The sequence below is a fragment of the Microcaecilia unicolor genome, chromosome 8, assembly GCF_901765095.1.
Source record: "Microcaecilia unicolor chromosome 8, aMicUni1.1, whole genome shotgun sequence".
Taxonomy (NCBI): Eukaryota; Metazoa; Chordata; class Amphibia; order Gymnophiona; family Siphonopidae; genus Microcaecilia; species Microcaecilia unicolor.
In genome coordinates this window covers 41695650-41714467 of record NC_044038.1, presented here as the reverse complement: position 1 = coordinate 41714467, position 18818 = coordinate 41695650, and the positions used below count along the sequence as shown (strand labels likewise).

The 18818-nt window shown below is 42.3% G+C and overlaps 1 protein-coding gene across 2 annotated transcripts in view; it reads left to right on the top strand.

The window, feature by feature from the left end:
* Positions 1-242: 242 nt before the first annotated feature.
* ABAT (4-aminobutyrate aminotransferase) overlaps positions 243-18818 on the top strand; it is a 105558-nt gene continuing 86982 nt past the window's right edge. The window contains exon 1 of one of the 2 annotated variants that reach the window (XM_030212166.1): positions 243-338. The gene's annotated coding sequence lies outside the window, so the exon portion shown is untranslated. Of the gene's footprint in view, positions 339-8486; positions 8706-18818 lie in introns of those variants that run through there. The other variant, XM_030212165.1, reaches the window with a different exon arrangement.

Below are 18818 nucleotides of genomic sequence, written 5' to 3'. Positions count from 1 at the left end.
GCTGAATATGTCTTAAAAATCCCTGGGATCATAAGTTCATTGTTACTATTTAACATCAATGCGAGAGTCCAAGAAGTACTGAAATTAGCTTACTATAGCACAGCTAGTATTTGGCAAGTGTACAGTTCAGAAATGCTGAAACAAGGGACTTACTAGGCAAAGTCCATGGACTTTACGCAGCCTTTCCAGGCTTTGGCCAGCTCAGAGAACCATTCAACTATCGCAGGATGCTCGATCAGTGAACTTTTTTCATTGCTGAGAAAAATTATTTGAATGCATAGAGGGCAAATTGGATTCTGCCTGATCCATTCATTGCATATTTGATGCAGGCCAGCAAGGTATTGTTTGACAGCGTTTTTTTTTTTTTTAAATACATAGTAGATAGTAGATGACGGCAAAAAAAGACCTGCATGGTCCATCCAGTCTGCCCAAGACAAACTCATATGTGTATACCTTACCTTGAATTTGTACCTGTCCTTTTCAGGGCACAGACCATATAAGTCTGCCCAGCAGTATTTCCCGCCTCCCAACCACCAGTCCCGCCTCCCATCACCGGCTGTGGTGCACACATTAGTACAGCTTAGTGGATATGGCCGCAACATATGTGTCATACCTCCCAGCTTATCCTTCTGGCCAGCAACATTGATATTTCTTCCCATTTTCCAGGATCTTCTGTGTATTGTTTGGATTATTTCCAAGCAGATAAAAGTATTCATGTGTGAGTCAGGGGCAAGTTTCCTGGACTACTCTTTGGGCTCCTTTTACTATGGTGCGCTAATGGATTTAACACATGCTAATGATTAGCACGCGCTAAATTCTAAGAAGCCCATTTTATTCCTATGGACTTCTTAGAATTTAGCTCGCACTAATCATTACCATGCACTAAATCCATTAGCGCATCTTAGTAAAAGGAGCCCTTTGAATCCTCAGAGCCATCCTATTAGGAAAAGAATGGAAAATAAAAATGAGGACGTTATAATGCCTTTGTATCATTCCATGGTGCGACCGCACCTCGAATATTGTGTTCAATTCTGGTTGCCACATCTGAAAAAAGATATAGTGGAATTAGAAAAGGTACAGAGAAGGGCGACGAATATGATAAAGGGGATGGGACGACTTCCCTATGAGGAAAGGCTGAAGCGGCTAGGGCTCTTCAGCTTGGAGAAAAGATGGCTGAGGGGAGATATGATAGAGGTTTATAAAATAATGAGTGGAGTGGAACAGGTAGACGTGAGGCGTCTGTTTACTCTTTCCAAAAATACTAGGACTAGGGGGCATGCAATTTAAAATGAATCGGAGAAAAATTTGTTGCCAGAGAATGTGGTAATGGTGGTTAGCGTAGCAGGTTTTTAAAAAGTTTGGACAGCTTCCTAAAGGAAAAGTCCATAGACCGTTATTAAATTAACTTGGGAAAAATCCACTGCTTATTTCTGGGATAAGCAGCATAAAATGTAATGAACTTTTGGGGGGGATCTTGCCAGGTATTTGTGACCTGGATTGGCCACTGTTGGAAATAGGATGCTGGGCTTGATGGACCTTCAGTCTGTCCTAGTGTGGCAACACTTATGTACTCATTTTCAGATCTCTGGGAACTCTCCTGCTCCTCTAAGTAATTTTAGCAGCCAGTGGTGCAGCCTTCACCTCTCTAATCCGCCTTTCTACTGTATCTGGTCTGATTCTCTTTTGCCTTGTCCACATTCATTTAGGCCAATTTTATGTAGACTCACACAGAGCAGGAACTGTTTGCCATCCGTGGGGGTGATTTTAAAAGGGACTTGCACATATAGAACAGTGTTTTGTGTTCACATAGGCTTTTAGAAAATTACTCAGGGTGTGCACGTGTAAAAGTAGGTGCACAGAAGTCATTGTGTTCTTTTGTGTAATATATGCATAAGTATTTCCAAGGATGGAGAATAAGAGGAATAGGAGCCAGCCTGATACTTATCTGCATGCTTCATAAAATACTTGTGTTTCTTCTTACATAGTAACATAGTAAATGACGGCAGATATAGACCTGTACGGGCCATCCACTCTGCCCAACAAGGTAAACTTATTTTACATGGTATGCAATGCTTTATATGTATACCTGAGTTTGATTTGTCCTTGCCATTCTCAGGGCACAGACTGTAGAAGTCTGTCCAGCCCTCTTCTTGAAGCTAACATTGAAGCCCTTTAAAATTTACACTCAAGCCCATCCATATCTATTGAGTCACGATCAGGGCGTAGACTGTAGAAGTCTGCCCAGCACTGGTTTTGCTTCCCAATTACCGTCATCGCCACCCAATCTCAGCTAAGATTCCGTGGATCTATTCCTTCTAAACAGGATTCCTTTGTGTGTATCCCATGCATGTTTGAATTCCATTACCGTTTTCATCACCACCTCCTGTGGGAGGGCATTCCACGTATCCACCACCCTCTCTGTGGAAAAAATACTTCCTAACATTACTCCTGAGTCTGCCCCTCTTCAACCTCAATTCATGTCCTCTAGTTCTACCGCCTTCCTGTCTCCAGAAAAGGTTTGTTTGCAGATTAATACCTTTCAAATATTTCAACGTCTGTATCATGTCACCCCTTGGCAACTGCTAACATTTTATCTCTCCCACCCCAGTGCTGCAGGTTTTCTGCAGACCATGTGAGGGCTATATGGCTGCATCTACTTTAGGTTGCAGGAACCATGTGATGTTTCTTTTGGCTCTTGGTGCTAGCTTGGTGGCATCCATTCTGCCACTGGGCATTGCTCTGCAGTATGTCAGTTTTGTGAATCAGTTAAAATCTTGGACTGGTGCACTTCATCCTGAATACTCACCAGATATGCCAGCCCATGAGATTTGAACTTGCCAGTGCAAACACTAATGGCTCTTTCTGTGCTAGCTGGGGGGAAGGGAAAAGACGATTGCATATGGGACCAGTGGAATGGGAGGGGAGGGAGAGAGAGAGAGAGAAGAGATGGCAGCAGTGCTTGATGTCTGCAAGTTTAAAGAAACTTATAAAATTCTTGATGTGTTAAGTTTTTACTTACACAGTTGGTAGTATGAGAGCTTTTCTTTAAGGGTGTAATTTATTAAAAAAGAAAAGAACACAGCTAAGGTGACAAGATGGATGACGCCAAACAAACTTCTACTGGACTCAGAAAAAAGTTCACAGCAAGAGTTTATTCTTTAAAAACTGGACCACAGCAAGAGTTTATTCTTAAAAAGTCCAGTTTTTTAAGAATAAACTCTTGGTGTAATTTATTAAAGACACATGGTGTAATGCATTTTATATACCCCCTTTCTGTGATACAACCCAAGTGGTTCACATATTATATACTGCACTGCAACCCAATGGAGCCCCATTCTAATTACACCAGAAACCAAAAAGATGTTGGAAACTGTTGAGCTAAAACCCCACTTCAGAAGTCCCCTATGCAAGCATTCCATAGGTGAAACAGAGAAAACCCAAAATATTTTAGTATTACTTTACCCTCTTCCAAATTAGGTTGAAGTTAGGAGTGAAATGAGCTGACACCCCACCCCCTAACATAGGCGCCCCGTATAAGAGGCTTGTTGGGGAAGCTAAGCCTCCCCAGCCCAAATGCAACCTTCCTCTACTCTTTTGGAGTGCTGCTTCGTGCTTCCCAATCTAGCAGAAGCATGAAATATAAACTGGAGTTTCCCCTCCCCGCCCGATTCTCTGTTCCCCGATTCAGCGGCTGTCAACAAACAGAGTGTGCGCAGGGCCATAAACAACCTCCTTGGCCATAAAGCTCTGCACGTCGCTTCCTGGAATCCTGCCTGAACAGGATGCTGCATCATAGGGGGTGGGACCAGAACAACTGTCAGCAACGTGCAGAGCTCCATGGCCCCGCACACAGTGTCTGTCCACCGACGGCCACTGAATTGGAGGGGCAGCGGGTCTAGAAGAAAGGCAGCTTCTTTTTCTTTCTGTGGCTGGGGGAAGAAAAGAAAAGAGAGACGGTAATGTTGGAGATAGGAAAAAGAGAGGATGATAGGGAGGGAAGAGACAGAGGCACAATGCTGGATATTTGGGAGGCCAGACAGAGGAGCAAGGCTGGATATTTGGGGGGAGAAGAGGCAGATGGGCAAAGCTGGATATTGGGGGGAGAGAAGAGACAGAGGAGCAAATCTGGATATTGGGGGGGGGGGAGAGACAGAGAAGCAAAGCTGGATAGTGGAAAGAAAAACAGGGAATACTGCATGGTGGACGAAGAGAGGCTGAGATGAAGAGTGGTGAGTGAAGAAGAGAGAGGGAGGAGCAATGCTGGATGGGGGGGGGGTAGGGAGAGAGAGAGAGAAGAGATGTTGGATAGTATGTGAGGTGGGAGAGAAAGAGAGAGAGGAGATCCTGGGTGCCTGGAGCAAGGGAAGAGAGAGAAGAGATGCTGCATGGCAGGGAGGAGGGAGAAAGTTGGATGGAGGGAGAGAAACAGAGAGGAGATTATAGCAGGTGGGGAGACATACACACACACACACACATACACAAAATCTTAGATGGTGGGGTAGGAGAGAGAGAAAAAGAGGAGATTGTGGATGTTGGGGGGGGGGGGGGGGGAGGAGAGAAAGAGAGAAAAACAGATCCGATATGGCTGAGGGGGAGTTGAGACACACACACACACCCTGGGTGAGGGAAAAAGATGGAACGCAGGGAAAATGAAGCATGGATAAGTCTGAGTGGTCAGAGAGGCAGAAAAATGGAAGAAAGCAGAAAAGAAAATATCAGTGTCTGGGATGGATGTAGTGGAAGATGTGAAGAAGACATGCAAAGAGAGAAAAATGATAAATGGAAAGGAGATATAGAAAGAGTTAAAAGAAGTCAAGTCGCAGGAGGAATGTGAACGATTACAGGAGGACCTTGCGAGACTGGGAGAATGGGCGTGCAAGTGGCAGATGAAGTTCAATGTTGACAAGTGCAAAGTGATGCATGTGGGTAAGAGGAACCCGAATTATAGCTACGTCTTGCAAGGTTCCACGTTAGGAGTTACGGATCAAGAAAGGGATCTGGGTGTCGTCGTCGATGATACGCTGAAACCTTCTGCTCAGTGTGCTGCTGCGGCTAGGAAAGCGAATAGAATGTTGGGTGTTATTAGGAAGGGTATGGAGTCCAGGTGTGCGGATGTTATAATGCCGTTGTATCGCTCCATGGTGCGACCGCACCTGGAGTATTGTGTTCAGTACTGGTCTCCGTATCTCAAAAAAGATATAGTAGAATTGGAAAAGGTACAGCGAAGGGCGACGAAAATGATAGTGGGGATGGGACGACTTTCCTATGAAGAGAGGCTGAGAAGGCTAGGGCTTTTCAGCTTGGAGAAGAGACGGCTGAGGGGAGATATGATAGAAGTGTATAAAATAATGAGTGGAATGGATCGGGTGGATGTGAAGCGACTGTTCACGCTATCCAAAAATACTAGGACTAGAGGGCATGAGTTGAAGCTACAGTGTGGTAAATTTAAAACGAATCGGAGAAAATTTTTCTTCACCCAACGTGTAATTAGACTCTGGAATTCGTTGCCGGAGAACGTGGTACGGGCGGTTAGCTTGACGGAGTTTAAAAAGGGGTTAGATAGATTCCTAAAGGACAAGTCCATAGACCGCTATTAAATGGACTTAGAAAAATTCCGCATTTTTAGGTATAACTTGTCTGGAATGTTTTTACGTTTAGGGAGCGTGCCAGGTGCCCTTGACCTGGATTGGCCACTGTCGGTGACAGGATGCTGGGCTAGATGGACCTTTGGTCTTTCCCAGTATGGCACTACTTATGTACTTATGTACTTATGTAAGACAGAAAGGCAGTAACCAGAGACTGCGACCTGCACAATTAGAAAAATTAGATGCCAAACAGCAAAGGTAAAGTTATTTTTAATGTAGAATGAAGTAGCCATATTAGTCCACTTTAAAGGTTAACAAATAAAAATAAAACAAAAAATGTAAAATAAGAAGACAACCCTTTATTGGACTAAATATATATTTTTGGCTTACTTCAGTGGTCTAAACCTCCTTCCTCAGGTTAGTAAACTCCAAAAAGCTAGTCAAAAAATTTATTAAATTAGTTCAATAAAAAGGTATCACCTTATTATACATTTTTGTTTCAAATATTTAGTCATTTTTAATTTAGTGAGTGGAATGTGTCCGTTTTTTTTTAAATTTCAATCTGTTATCTTTATATTTTGCAAGTACAGAAGAACATGCATCAGAGTTTTTATTTCTCTGGTATTGCACTATATGCAGAATCTGGTATATTGGTGTTTCAGTTAAATTTTTGTCTACATATTTCTATTTTAATTTGGGGTTACCTATTCTTTACGCGGTGAGGGCCTGTTTATGTTTGTATGTGAATAAATATTTAATAGTGTCCCAGTGCTTCAAATCAACACAGTTTTTTCATTTTTTCTTTCAAAACGGGGATCTTCAGATTTAAACCTTCCCGCCATTCGGAACAGCTGTTTCCGTACATCGGCGTCTCATACATCCTCATTGATCCACCCGTATTGAAATATTTTTTCTACTATTTAATTCCTTATTAATATTTATATACGTATATGTACTTCTGAATGATTTTATATTCAAAATTTTAAAACTTAGCTAAGTTTTAAAATTTTGAATATAAAATCATTCAGAAGTACATATACGTATATAAATATTAATAAGGAATTAAATAGTAGAAAAAATATTTCAATACGGGTGGATCAATGAGGATGTATGAGACGCCGATGTACGGAAACAGCTGTTCCGAATGGCGGGAAGGTTTAAATCTGAAGATCCCCGTTTTGAAAGAAAAAATAAAAAAACTGTGTATGTGAATAAAGCCAGGTATAGTGTTAGCACTGAATGTCTGAATAAGATGGATTCATACTAATCTCACTTGTTCAGATTTCCCAATAGGTGTATTGATGTTCTATTGAAATGTGTATGGTGCTGCCTTTTAATAGGTAAGCCCTTTCTGTGTGACTCGTGGAAGTTAGTGCTATTATAGACAAGTTCCTAGAGGAAAAGTCCATAGTCTGTTATTGAGATAGCCATAGGGGGAAGCCACTGCTTGCCCTGGCATTGCTATCATGGAATGTTGCTGCTATTTGGGTTTGCCAGGTACTTGTGACTTGGATTGGCCACTACTGGAAATGGGATACTGAGCTAGATGGACCATTGGTCTGATTCAGTATGGCTATTCTTATGTTCTTATGATACAGTCAATTTGCTTTATAGGTCCTGAGTGACATTAAGGTTTTGTATTACTTTTCAATATACTACTACTACTACTACTTATCATTTCAATATGCCCATTGTTAGAATTTGGACTTGATTTAGCTCATAGCATTCTCAGTAGTAGCTCAACTTTCACTTGCTAACTTTGAATCTCACAAATTAGGGTGGTACTTTTCACATTTGGGATGGGACACCCTTGGTATCTCTGCACTCTGGAAATTGGACCTTGGCACTGGTGCTTTTGTGTCATCCAAAAATTCTGGCTGCCCATTCTGTACAAATGTACTTTCCTTCCAACTATACTGTTCACTTATCAAGCTCGCAGACAGTTTGAGCAACCACTTTATACTTTGACATATGATACATATCTAATATCTAAATTTAATAAGAGGTATTTCTTGTGACTATTTTAATTTTTTTTTCTGTGTTGTCAGATAATTATGGATGTAAGCACCACCCCTGACCCCGCCCCCTTTAGCCTCCCCAAACAGTTGGGCCACCGACCGCCTATACATCCACACTTTCTTGCACTATTTAAAAGATTTCCTTAGTGCAGCTCTGAAAGCAGCTGTGAGAGAAACTTGCATGACAGAGCTCATATCTTCAGCTCTTCCTGAGTCAGCACCCATTAAAGTTCACTCAAACAGCAAATGACAATACTTTCCCTCCCACATACACAATCAAGAACAAGACTAGAACCTATGCAATAAGAAACATGGCAGAAAAAAAGTATTACAGAGGTTACATGTTTATGTATGTTATAAATTCCTTTTGCACAAGAACGCCAAATCTTGTGATCATAGTGCATTAAATGGCTTTGTTTCTCTTTGAAAAGTGTTGTGCAGTCATTGTGGGATCATCTTGTTTTCCAAGCTTTCTAGCTTCCATGATGCATTCCCATGGAAGACACAAAGCTTTGGAAACACTAATTGCTCTTCTGCAGTAATTGACATGGGGTGGTGAAAAACTTGGAAACGAATATCTCTAAGCAAAAAATATACTGAACCTGGCTGTCCTGCTCCTATTTGCATGGAGGCAGATTGCTTGCTGTTTAAGTATATGTGAGAAGCATTACTTAATAGAAGGTTCAGTTTCTGTATCTTTAAATAAGATAGGACTACAAATATCTCTCATTCTGTAGTTTTATGTGAAAGGCTCGTCCTGAGCACATGCCCCAGTTCCCTGTGTCTTGTGGGTCTCTCCCTATTGGGTAAAGGTTCTCTAAGCTTGCTGGGTAGGTGGCTTACCTCCCCTCCCCCTTTTCCTCTCTCCATCCAGTAGAGGGAATCTGCATGCAGTGTACTTATTTTATGAACCGTAATTACTGTGCCTTGCTGCATTAGCCTTTTAAAGCTTTTGTAAGATCATCACGTTTTCATTAATAGAAAAGTATTTACAGCGTCACTCTCAACTTGTTGAATTCTGTCCAGCTCACGCTTGGAGAAAGAGCTGGTTGAAACACACTCCCAGTTGCAAAGGCGAGACGCTTGTGCAGTACTTCTAACTGTAAGTTATGTGCTTTTTGCTTGATTTTTGCATTAAAGAAGTTTCTTGGATTCAAGTGTTCCGAGTCTCTTCAGTGACGTTATATACTCTGGTTTATCTGAGAGTCAGGCTTAGTGTTTTGCCTGAGAACATGTTTGCAAGGGCTGCAGCACTGGCCCTTGGTCTTGGTCTTCCAACTTGAGAAATGCTTTGGCATGGTTGCAGACAATTTCTCTATACTTTAGTAAGAGGACTGGCTGTTTATGCCATGTCACAGTGCTTTTGAAACTCTAAAGCATCACCCTGTGTGCATTTACGCTATATTTCTGGGGGGATTCTGCACGACTGTGGTACGCAGAACTCTCTTCTGTGAGGAATTTTGTACTTGCTTCATAGAATTCTGTACAAGCGGCGGTAACAGCAGCTTGCATTTTGGCAGTTCTGCCCGCCCGGGTGAAAATAACGATATGTCATTGTGCTAGCCACAGTTCTGATTACCAAACGACAAGGAGAAAGCAAACATCTGTGTGCTAGGTCGGGTCGTTGCCTGCCTCCTCTGCTCGTTTGAACTGCCGTAGGGCACGTACAAGCCACACGGTTCTAACGAGTAGCCCAACTCCGGGCTGCGGGGGGAGGAGGATGAAGCCCAACGCGCAGCTGCTTTCTGCCTTTTATCAAGTGATTGGCACCACAAGGGACATTGAAATATTGATACTGTATTTTTGTCCCTGTGCGAGAGAGCAAGTTGGGGGGGGGGGGGGTGTTTAATGTGTCTTGGCAGAGAGGGTAACGCCGAGCACAATTATAAGGCCACTTTAACTGAACCTTTTTCTGGGGAAGGACTTTTTAGGCTTTCATGACATTATGGCAGCAGTAACGCAGTACTGGATCAGATGTATGTGGCGTTATGTTGTCCATTCCTGAAAGAAATTTGAACGCCCACACTATGCAAGTGCAACGTTCCACGGTAAAAGGAATACCCTGGAATAGTCTACTAAACAGACGCTTAGAGGGGAGTGTATGCTGGGGTGGTACATAACAAGGTTGAGTGAACAGGATGGGCCAGTCCTGGTTTTGCATGTACTTTAATTCTGAGCTCTAGAGAAAGGACAAGGTAGGATTAATTTGTACCATGACTGTGCTCTGAAAAATTGGGATAAATCAAATTGTTGTACCCATCACCACCAGCACTACTGTAGATTTTTCCTGCTCCTGCACTTCTTGGTGCCATAGGGGCAGTATACAGGTGTGGTCTTTTTTTTTTTTTTTTTTGCTATTTAGTGCAGAATCTTATAGTAAACCCTAGTTTGTTGCACTCACATAAAAAGAATGTTGTCCTCCCTCTTGATTCACAGATGTATAGGGTGAGACCATGTACCTCTCATAACACAGATGGTGGTTTGGAACATCAGCCACAGACAGCCCTGAGGAAAATGGCAACAAATCTTTGCACTACTGTCAGCGGCGTCTTCTCATCTCCCAGGCCAGTGTTGCATATGTTGGGAGCCCAGAGCAGAAATGTATTATGGGGCCCTAAAGCTCACCATAGTAGGCTGCATCTTTTAGGTTTGGGCCTGGGGCTTCCTGTAACATGGGGGTCCAGGGAAATTGCCCTGTTTTTCACCTCCTCGCTCCCCATGCTGGCCCTGCTCATCTCCCTTGCTAGACTATGGAGGTCCTGCAACTGTGGAGCAGATTGCTCAGTAAGCCTCAAGACTCTGGTGGTTTGGAGAGCAGCAGAGGTTCCAAGTTATCAGTTCCAGGCTGGAGAGTTTGAGATAGTCCTGGATTTCTGGCCACCCCATCCTGGTGTATTATGGGACTTGCAGTACTGATTTCAGTGGGCAGGATCAAGGTTACAAGTTATTTATTTATTTATTGCACTTGTATCCCACATTTTCCCACCTATTTGCAGGCTCAGTGTGGCTTACAAAGATCTGTTATGGCATCACCATTCCAGGGTAGAGATACAATTGGTGTTACAAAGAGATCGGGGATGACAAAAAAGAACTAGGCAAACAGTGTAGAAGGAAGACGTGCAGAAAAGGGAAGAGTGGTAAGTGTTATAATTTAAGCTATGGATTCTCGTGGTAGGCCTTGTTGAAGAGAGAGGTTTTCAGAGATTTGCGAAAGTGAATTATATCGTTAATTGTTTTCAAGTTAGTTGGTAGTGCATTCCACAGCTGCGTGCTCATATAGGAAAAGCTGGATGCATGTGTTAGTCAAGTTATTGGTTCCAGAATGGAGATTTTGGAGCAGTCCTGAATTCTGGCTTCCCCCATCCTGGTGCATTATGGGACTTGCAGTACTGATTTCAGGGGGCAGACTCAGGCACTACAAATACCACACTGCTTTGGAATGTAAGGACAAAACCAGTACTGGCCAAAAAGAGTTCAGCCTGGAATTGGGTAACTTGACATGTCTGGAGCAGAGGGGAGAGTGAACAGCTAGAATACTGTGTCCTCCTCCCCAAGGCTGTTGTAGTGCTTGAATTGTTCAGCTCTGTCAGTGTTGATGGGCATTTGATCTAATAATTATAGGTTTTCCTTCCGTGGTTACCATGGTAACATAGTAGCACCTCTGAAAGCTGTCATAGTGATTTAAAATCAAAATGGCTTACCCTGTATGGTATACTGCTCCCTCGCTTCCATTTCTACCTGCTCCATAGTTGCTATGGCAACTAATTAGAGACACGCTTATGATTTTCTCAAGGTATTTACTAGCAAGTAGGAATCCACACTGACATCTGAAACATTTTGTGATGCCTAGATTTCTTGTTGGACTAGCAAGCCCTAACCAATTACACGGCAGCTCTTAAAATGCCCGATTACACTGTTCTCCTTCCCCCAATAAGATATCCGCTGAATTGAGCTAACATAACAACAAAGCTTCGCCATACTCAGACAAACCGAAGGTCCTTCAAGCTCTGTATCCTGTTTCCAACAGTGGCAAATCCAGGTCACAAGTACCTGGCAGGATTCCAAAACAGTAAAACAGATTTTCTGCTGCTTTTCCTAGAAATAAGCAGTAGATTTCCCCAAGTGCTTCTTAATAATGGCTTATGGACTTTTCTTTTAGGAAACTATCCAAACCTTCTTTTTTAAACCTTTCTACATTCTGTGGCAACGAATTGAAGTTTAATTACATGTTGAATGAAGACTAATTTTCTTCAGTTTGTTTCAGATGTACTTAATATTTTCAGTGTGTGCCCCTTAGTCCTAGTATTTTTGGAAAGATCAAGCAAGCGATTCATGTGTACCCATTACACTCCACATAGAATTTTTTAGACCTCTATCATATCTCCCCTAAGCTGTCTGTTCTCCAAGTTGAAGAGCCCTAGCCTCTCTAGCCTTTCCTCATAGGGAAGTCATCCCATTCCCTTTATCATTTTTGTCACTCTTTACCTTTTCTAATTCTGCTGTATCTTTTTTGAGATGCGGTGACCAGAATTGCACATAATATTTGAGGTGTGGTTGCACTATGGAGCAATGTAAAGCCCTTATAGCATTATTATTAGCATTTGTATAGCGCTACCAGTCGCACGCAGCGCTGAACATTTTTGTTTACCATTCCTTTCCTAATTCTTAATATTCTGTTTGCTTTCTTAGTTGCCACTGCACACTGAGCAGAGGGTTTCAACGTATCATCAACGATGATACCTAGATCTTTTTCCTGGGCAGAGACTCCGGATGTGGAACCTTGCATCACGTAGCTATAGTTTGGGTTCCTCTTTCCCAAATGCATCACTTTGCACTTGTTCACATTAAATGTCATCTGCCATTTGGATGCCCAGTCTCGTAAGGTCCTCTTGCAGTTTTTTTTACAGTAGGTGTATTGATGTTCTAGTGCTTGCTGCAGTGTTTAAGATGCTGCCTTTTCCTCAGTGTACACCTATGTGTGACTCATGGAAGGAAGTTACTGCTTATGGTAGACAGACCTTGAGGTGGGAGGGGGCCAGAGCCCAAAGTGGAGGGGGGCACATTTTGGTCCCCAACCCCCACCAGCTGAAGCACCGCCAGCCAAATCAGGGGCCCAGAGCAAATTTGGGGGAGCCCAGGCCCCCATGGCCTCACATAGCTATGCCAGTGCTTATGGTATGGTAGACTTGCTCTGTAGTTCCTGTGTGACATTTGTTGTGTTTTTGTATTAATTTCCACTGTCTACATTTTCTGACCATTCATTTCATTTCATCATGATTAATAAAAATACTAACTTTCTCATTTAGAGGAGGGGGTGTTTAAAAAAAAAGAGCCCCTGGTGTCATGCTAGGTACGCCACTGATTTTTAGCATACTTTAGTAAAGGGCCACTCAGTCTGTCAGCAGATCTTTTCTAAAATACCACCGAAAAGGATATATACCGACCTGGACGTTTCAGTTCTGATTTCTACATTCTATGTAAATTAATTTCCTTTTCTTCCCTTGGTGACAGCAGAAATGTTGCTGCATTCTTGCCAATAATGAACGTCGACAAGAAATATGATGTTTGTGTCAGTGTGTACATTGAACTGGGAACAATCCAGTAAGAGAAATTTTTTTGCTGATCAGTAGCAATTTTGGTCCAAGTGACATGCTGGATAAAACCAGTTTGCTAAAATTTTAGCACATCAGTTAATTCATCAATAACAAAGCAATATAAATCTCTAGTCCAGCCAATAGATCCAGCTTAGTAAGGCCTTTCTTTCATATTGTCCTGAACCTTTGCCTTTTTTTTTTTTAATGGACTGGACAACAATTCAGCTCAAGCCATTAGAGAAGCCTTGCTTTAAGGTGGTTCAAAATGCTAATCTTGACATCATTGCATTTTGCAAAGCTGAAAGCAAAATTTAAAGAATTTCTGGGAAGTCCACCAATAGACAAAGCAATAGTCCAAAAAGCAGGTATGTTGGTATTAAGAATCCAGTTAATAGTGCTCTTTTACAAGATAAAAGATACAAAAAGGACATTTCAAAGTCCTAAAATTTTGAATGGAATTATTTCAACTGGTGTCTCTTGTCCTGACCAGTGAAGAGGAGAGAGAAATATATGTAGCATGGTCATCCTTTAACTTAGGGGGTCTTTTACATCCATATTGACCAATTTCCGCAAACTATTGAAAACCTATCTCTTCAACAAGATATATCACAAAGATCAACATGTATAACTGTATAGTCTTAAAACTTCCAGACTGTCTTATAATGTTTTATAATGTCTTTCTGCTCTAACGCCCTCATGTATTTCACCACCATGTAACACAAAACCCTCTGTAAACCAAATGTATATTCACTGCTATTTCCAGTATCCATGACGAAATGTAAGCCACATTGAGCCTGCAAAGAGGTGGGATAATGTGGGATACAAATGCCATAAAATAAATAAATAAATTCCTATGGACATCGCTAATGTTTAGCGCGCCCTAAATATTAGCACTCTCTAAAAACGCTAGTATGCCTTAGTGAAAGAGGCCCTTAGCTACCTAGTGCTGCATCTGGTGCCTGCAAGGTTTTAATAAGAATTACATGTGCTTTGAGGACATTGCAGCTGTATTTATTTATTTAGATTTTGCTCACACCTTTTTCAGTACATAAGTAATGCCACACTGGGAAAAGACCAAGGGTCCATTGAGCCCAGCATCCTGTCCACGACAGCAGCCAATTCAGGCCAAAGGCACCTGGTAAGCTTCCCAAACATACAAACATTCTATACATGTTATTCCCGGAATTGTGGATTTTTCCCAAGTCCATTTAGTAGTGGTTTATGGACTTGTCCTTTAGGAAACCCTTTTAAAACTCTGCCAGGCTAACCGCCTTCACCACGTTCTCCGGCAACGAATTCCAGAGTTTAATTATGCGTTGGGTGAAGAAACATTTTCTCTGATTTGTTTTAAATTTACTACACTGTAGTTTCATCGCATGTCCTCTAGTCCTAGTATTTTTGGAAAGCGTGAACAGACGCTTCACATCCACCTGTTCCACTCCACTCATTATTTTATATACCTCTATCGTGTCTCCCCTCAGCCGTCTCTTCTCCAAGCTGAAAAGCCCTAGCCTCCTTAGTCTTTCTTCAGTAGTAGCTCAAGGTGAGTTACATTCAGGTACTCTGGATATTTCTCTGTCCCAGGGGGGCTCACAATCTAAGTTTGTACCTGAGGCAATGGAGGGTTTAAGTGACTTGCCCAAGATCACAAGGAGCAGCAGCGGGATTTGAACCGGCCACCTCTGGAGTGCAAGACGGGTGCTCTAACCACTAGGCCACTCCTTCACTCCTCCTCCTCCAGGCTGCTTTGTGTATAAAACTCCCTAGGAGCAAGATGTTTCAGACAGGTTATAGTGCTAATTTAAAATAGTGATAAATGAAGCCCATCCAGTCCTGCGAGTTCTATTCTTGGTGCAGTGCCATAGACCTAGTTAGTGTCTAGCATCCCCCTCACTTTTTTTGTGTGTGTTTTCTAAAAGTCTAAGATTACTTGTGTTGCTGCAGTTCTCTGCACGATTGTCAATCTTATGTGTTTTCCAGCAGCTGAGATGAAGCCTCTCCATGAATATAAAGCAGATTGCTGGATTGTACGAATATGAGGAAGCCTGTGGGGAAACAAATGAAAATGCCAGCAGTCAGAGGCTGTTCTGTTTTTCTGCCTTCTGACCTGTTGGTGGCTTAGAGATGTTCTACCCATTCCTGCATGTGACTGTTACTGGACATGCTCTGAATTCTGAGAGGGATCCCAGTATACTAGAATAAGCTTGGATTGTAAAGTCAGATTTGATTGTTCAGATGCACAGTCTGGTCAGTCTTCTTACACCAGCGTCAAGAAGACTAGTTTATTAATTTATAATCCAGCAATCTTGCAGGGTAAACGTTGCTTTAAGCTCATTTTTGACCTTTTCAGGCTGAGACTGAGCATGTTTTTTATGTTGACTTTTAGTCAAAGGCCTACCATAGAGTATGCCTCACTTCTTGGAAATGAAAACACTTGAAAGTTAATGCTTGCATAATTGGTTAGTTTAGTACCTTCTCTGACCCTTGCTTGCTGGCCTTATCAGTACTGAGTGGGTTGATCAGTGACTGGGCCAAGGGTACACAAATAGTGAAATTAGGAAAATGAATGATCTGTTGCAACAAATTATAGCTCTTATAAAATAGTGTGTATTTCTATATCATAAGAAAAATCTCCTTTAGAATACCTAGCGTTAGATTTGGACTGTCAAACTAGAAAGATTTCTGATCTGTTTTTCTCTTAGAATTGACTTTGTATTTGTGTTCATCAAAATGAATATAGTCTTTTTTTCATATTCAGTATGCGTTTTAGAAATTTATGGTCCTTAAGAAAATTCTCTGGATCCTGAAATAGTGACAGAACTTTGTTTAATCATCCTAAATATTAAATATTCCAGAATCTTCTTGACACCGCTAACAGAGGTGCCCCTTACAGCCCCCAGAGATAAAAAGAGACCTGTTTATTAAGGTGTGTTTACTACATGCTAAAAATTAGTGTGCGCTAACCGTGTAGACGCCCATTATGGGCATCTACACGGTTAGCACTCGCTAAGCTAAAAACGCTAATGCGCCTCTAGTGTAGCTTAGTAAACAGCGCCCATAGTATAAGAAGGAAAAGATCTTAATTGTCATTTTTTTCACTTAATTAAATGCTTAGTAATAAGTATGTTCTTGCACTTGGGATTGTAATCAGCTATATGTACAATGCAGCAACAAGGTATCGGTGTTTCTGATGAGACCGCTGGTTTTACTTCTTGGTTATATGCCGCATCAGGCAATATTTTTACAATTAAAATCTTTCAAACCTTTATAATTTCACTTTTACTGGTTACAGTAGAAAACCCATTGCTTAGAAGTTAATTCCATTGCCTGTTGAATCTTTTGGAAAAACAATAAGGGTGCAATTATATAAAACTGCGCACCACAATTTAGCCACCCAACTATCACTTAGGGGGTCTCTTACTGAAGCTGCATTTAAGCATCTAGCATGAGTTTATCGTGTAATGGTTAGTGCAGGTCCATTTTGTCTACCATGCAGTAAAAACAGCTAGCAAAGTAAAAAAAATCTTGCACTAGCTACTTAATGCTGGTAAGGGTGGGCACAAAGTGTCACTTCAAGCAGGTCAGAGGCATGGTCAAGAGTGATAGCTTGTGCATGGGTCTGTACCGCACATTAGCTATCACAATTGCCGATTAGCTGGTAGCTGCATGTAGTACCACCTCAAGAGAAGACGGTTAGTGCAGCTGTGCTACCAGCAGTTCCAGTAGCATGGCTGCTGTGAAAAGTAGGTTTGTGGCATTGCTCCCCCTTGCACATCGTATGCTTCCCCCAACACCCCCTTGATCAGTTCCACACCCACGCATAAATTCCCCCATGAAGACTACTGAAACTTGGATCCCACATCTCCAGAGAAAACCTTCTCCCCCGAGAGGCTGCCTTTTCCAAACCTCCCTCCTCCCCCAGCATTTCCCCTTTGCTCCCACCCAGTCCTTGGCCGGGCTCCAAAATGGCTGTTGTGATAGCAAGACTACCGCTAGGGGTTATGGCGGCTATTTTGGAGCACATCTGAGGCCTGAGTGGGAAAAGAGAAAGACTGCTGTGGCCTGGTCACCACTGACCACCATGGACGGTCACAACTAGATCCCGAGAGGGATCGTGATGGCGGGAGAAGGGTTTCTGTGCAGAAACCCTGCCCCTCTGTAGAAGCTGAGTCAGAGCTTCGGGTTGCCTTCATGGGAGGATCAAATGTAAGGAGGTTGGATCCGGGACGCCTGGCGGGTAGGTGGAAACAGACAGTGGGGACTGGAAGATGCATCACCACATCTACCATTCCTTTATTTCTTTGTGCGTTCCCCCCACTCCCGTTTGTTACATGCAGTGGTAGAGTACCATGCTATCTGGTCCTGAATGTAACATGGTGCTGTGCAATAAGGCTCTGCCCTGTGTAGTAACATAGTAACATAGTAAATGACGGCAGATAAAGACCTGAACGGTCCATCCAGTCTGCCCAACAAGTTAGTAAATGCAGGGCAGATGCTGGACACACTCCCTGCATCTACCAAACATTTACTGTACCTTAGTAAGAGTCCCTTAGGTGTGAAAGTGTTCTTATGGAATACTAGTGTAAATTGTACCCACTCAAGCCAAGTCTGTGGCTGGCGTAAATGTGTGCACCTAAATGTAACACTTCAGATCATAACTTCTGGAATTCTGTAAGTTAGGGGCCCTTTGTCAAGCCCTTACGATGCAGTTAGCACATGCAAATTGGCTACCGCAGAAACATAGTAAAGTGTTTTGCAGTATTTTGTATGCTTGCTCACATTACCCATGCATTATGGATTCTTTTTGTTATGTTAATATCTTTCTGAGGAGGTGTGTCATGAGCGGAAAGTAAAAAAACAAAAAAAACAGCACCACGGGCCTTTAAAAATGGAACACAGTTCTTTAATGAATGAGCCTTGACAAAAAGACCCGACACGGGCTGTGTTTCGGTGACTAGCACCTGCGTCAGGGGTCTCAAACTGTATTGCCAAACAGAAGGGTTTCAATAAGTATAACAAACCATAATGCCACAGACACTACCAAGAGGATTGTGCAATTGATACTGAAAATGCAGGGTTAGCGCAGCTTAGCGCCTCATAAATAGGGTTTAGGAAAGCAGCTAAAAACATCATGACATCTTTGCTAAGTGAACTTCACTCCCACTTTGATCAACATAAACTGTTTCTGGCGGTCTCCCTAGATCTCTTGGCTGCCTTCGACTTTAATCGCTCTTTTCTTCTCTCTCATCTATCATCTCTGGGAATTTCAGATATAGTTCTGGCCTGGTTCACATCCTTTCTTTCCCACCGCTCCTTTTCAAGTGCTTATTCCCACTGCTATCTCTCAAAAATGGCAACTTCAGTGTGGTGTTCCCCAGGGTTGTATCCTCTCCCCATTACTTTTCAGTCTGTTCTTGGGTTCTCTTAGTGGCTCTTATTCAATTATTTGGTATCTCAGCTTATTTCTATGCGGACGACATTCTTCTTATTTTTCTAACTCATTCCCCTCTCTTAATTGCCCCGCTGCAGGCTTGTCTTAATGCTGTAGCAACTTGGCTCTTTAAACATCGCCTTATTCTTTAATAAGGATAAAACTGTAGTGTGCTGGTTCTCGGGATTCA